Raw genomic sequence first — 3,380 nt, 5'->3', positions numbered from 1 at the left:
AATCATGTAATGTGGTTCTCTGATAACATTATAATTGTGAGTTAAATTTGGAATTCAAAATCGTTATACTCCATAAATGAAGATACTACTAACATAATATATTATAAATGTACAATTTTTAAAGACATCTTTCTTTAATAAATATGTTTTGAGGGGTCAAGTAAGGCCCTTAAAAAATGTGTTGGAGGGTTTAAATAAACGGGTACTTTTAAGCATATTATTTGGTATCGGGCCTCATACGCATTAAGCCACCAAAGACATGACCATTTTAATTATTATTAAATTTAGATTTTGAGTATAAGTTATTGTTTTGTTATGAATTTAAATATTAAATGATAATTTGGAGGCCCACAATTTGGAACGCAAGTAGATGCACATGATCTCAAACTGAGATAGGGTACAGCTGTATCATCATCTTCATATGTGAGCACTTCATCTTCTAAAAGTTCCAAAAAATAAAACTCCTCTAAATGAATGAATACGACTGACGACCACGCCACCACGACGGCGACGACGTCACCGACGACGGCCTACCGCCACCACCGCTTGGTCCGCTGCAACTTGAAATCGAAACCCTAGGTCTCAAATCGGCATCGCCATTACGGTTACAATTTTTGTTACGATCTCCGTTAGGCTAGTAGGTCCGCTGCACTATATGATGCTGCTCATCGGTACAGTGATTCTTATACCTCATTTATATATATGTATGTTTTTGTGTGTATAGGTTAGAGATGGTGATGATGCTGCTTGTGCCGCCGGCAACGGTGCTAGGGGGTTGTTTGTGCCGGTGGGGGTTTGAGAATGCGGTTCTTGTTTTTTTTTTTTTTTCAGTTTTTGTAAGTGTAGAAAACAAGGAAAAACAAAACCTAATATCGGTATTCTAAATGTACAGATATATAACGTGATAAAAACCAAAGAGAATTAGGGATAAAACTACATCCTTCATTATTAAACATTACAATATATAGATGATCATAGCTATAAACCCTAAAGCCCATAAGTAATAGGTTGGGCCTAAAATGTCTGGTTTATAACAATATTAAGTTTCGTAGGCATTTTTAGAAAAAAACATTTTGTATTTTATATAATTACGATCCAATCCTAGTGAATGTGTTTAAGAGGTTTCCATTAGAATCTTCTTCTTCATCTTTAAAAAATAAAGTGTTTTTCTGAATTTTGTTTAAGTTTTCACAAATTATTCTCTATTTTTATATCTATAATTTATTTTTAGTTTTTTTTTTCTCTTTCCTTTACGCTTGATATACAAACGAAAATGCTCTAAATACAGTCTTTAAATTTTGGAGATGTGTAGCGAATTTTTATATATAGAGATTCACTGTAATAAAATCTTTATTTTTGGAGATTAAGAAGAAAAATATGAAAAATCTCTGAAATTTGAGGGTATGAAGCTTTTTTAAATGACATGTTACCTTTCTAAGAATTAGATGAAGTAATATTTTAAATGAGCAAAAGTTTTTAATCTGAATTTGTTTTATATTCTATAAGATGATATAAATTTGTATTTAAACAATCATATTAGTGTATCACAACAAAAAAAAAAAGTTTACAAGACATTTATGTAAAAAATTTGATTTAACTTTTATGTATTAATCTTACCATGATGGTACTAATTTGTGAAATATATGATTTACAGTTGTATTTTATTAGCATTAAAAAATATATTTATAACTTATATTCTATAGTCTTTAAATATAAGAAATGGATATTTGTTATTTAGATCTATCTACTAGAGATACAAATTAGACGATTTATGCTTGTAAATTAGAAATTAAACACTTGAAAGGCAATGTTAAAATAAGCCGGGCCGAATTCAAGCAACAGAAGAACTACTATTAAATTGACTATTAACAACTTGTTGAACAACCTTTTGTGACACAAGATTGACAATAAAACAAAATACACAACATCATCATTATATGTTATTGTTAGAATAGTAAAGTTAATCGGACACATGTATATGTTGAGATTAGACATTGTCATCTTGACCCAGAGTATAGAAAACCCATTATTTATGTAAACACTTTTTTGTGTTCTAGATTGAGTTCGCATTTTCTTGCATGTTCGAATTGTATTCTAGATTATAAAGGGTAAAAAACAAGTCCAACTTCACGATCGCCAATAACGACTCTGTCGCATACCGGAGAGAAGGTTAGATGGGGCCGTGGGGAGGGGGACCCCCCGAACTTTTCGCTCAGTAGTGTTATGTATGTAGTTTTTGTTTAGAAATTTTTTGGTATATACGTTTTCGAACCCCCGGTTTCCATAGAAATTTTTAGGTATATAATTTACTACGTATTATTTATCAATTTATATAGGAGTACAATAAGCATAATTATAAAGAAAACGAGTAAATTGCCAAAATGGTCCCTGAGGTTTAGTCATTTTTGTCACTTTAGTTCGCAACTCAAACCTTTTGAATATGGGTCCATGTGGTTTCAATTTTGTTGCCATTTTGATTCAAAAGCAAAATCTAGTCAGATTTTTCAGTTAACATCCAGTTTTTTTATTCTTTTTCCTACCTTTTAATGAAGGGTAAAACGGTTAGATTTTTTAAAATTGTTATAATAAAACGTTAAGAGACCATTTTTCATCAAAAGGGAGGAAAAAGACAACAAAGTTGGATGTTAACTGAAAAATCTGACCAGATTTTAATTTGGATGAAAATGGCAACAAAATTGAAACTACAGACAGGGGCGAAGTATAGAAGGGGCGGGGAGGGGCGCCCGACCCGCCGAACTTTTCACTCAGTAGTGTTATATATGTAGTCTTCGTATAGAAATTTTTGGGTATATACATTTTCGACCCTCCGGTTCTATAGAAATTTTTGGGTATACACGTTTTCGACCCCCCTGTCATTCGGGTTAAGCTTCGCCACTGACTACAGAGAACCAGATTCAAAAGGTTTAAGATTTGGACTAAAATAAAAAGAATGACTAAACCTCAAGAACTATTTTGACAGTTTACTCTAAAGAAAACTAATTAGAATTATATATATTTTCTGATTGCAGTAAAATTTATACATAACATGATACATGTGATTCTAAAGATTTATGTGGTTATTGGGTTGGGTACCCAGTGGGTCCATTCCTTTTATGATTTTTTTTTTAATTTCCGCTTTTAACAAAGAGTAATAATATTCTAAAGATAATAAAAGAAAAAAAAGGATCAAATTGGTCAATCTATCCAACCAGATTGTTACCACTAGACCTGTTTTAAAAGTAAACTAGTTGATTTTCCCGCTGCGCGTTGCGGCGGGGACCCAATGTCTGCAAAACGCGTGTCAGCAGCAGATACCGAATATCAAAACATAAATAAAAATAACGTGGTAAGGATGGTCACTCTGTTCTAAAAAAAAACGA

General features: G+C 32.0%; 1 long non-coding RNA gene across 1 annotated transcript; it reads left to right on the top strand.

Annotated features, from left to right (window-relative positions):
* The first annotated feature begins 351 nt into the window (after positions 1-351).
* Positions 352-933, top strand: LOC110903421. Its single transcript, XR_002571920.2, has 2 exons — positions 352-641; positions 725-933. It is a non-coding gene; the product is annotated as an uncharacterized LOC110903421 (long non-coding RNA).
* Positions 934-3,380: the final 2,447 nt, after the last annotated feature.

Source organism: Helianthus annuus, chromosome 13 (genome assembly GCF_002127325.2).
Source record: "Helianthus annuus cultivar XRQ/B chromosome 13, HanXRQr2.0-SUNRISE, whole genome shotgun sequence".
Lineage (NCBI taxonomy): Eukaryota > Viridiplantae > Streptophyta > Magnoliopsida > Asterales > Asteraceae > Helianthus > Helianthus annuus.
The sequence above is the reverse complement of the archived record's forward strand: the minus strand, read 5'-3'. Positions and strand labels throughout refer to the sequence as shown.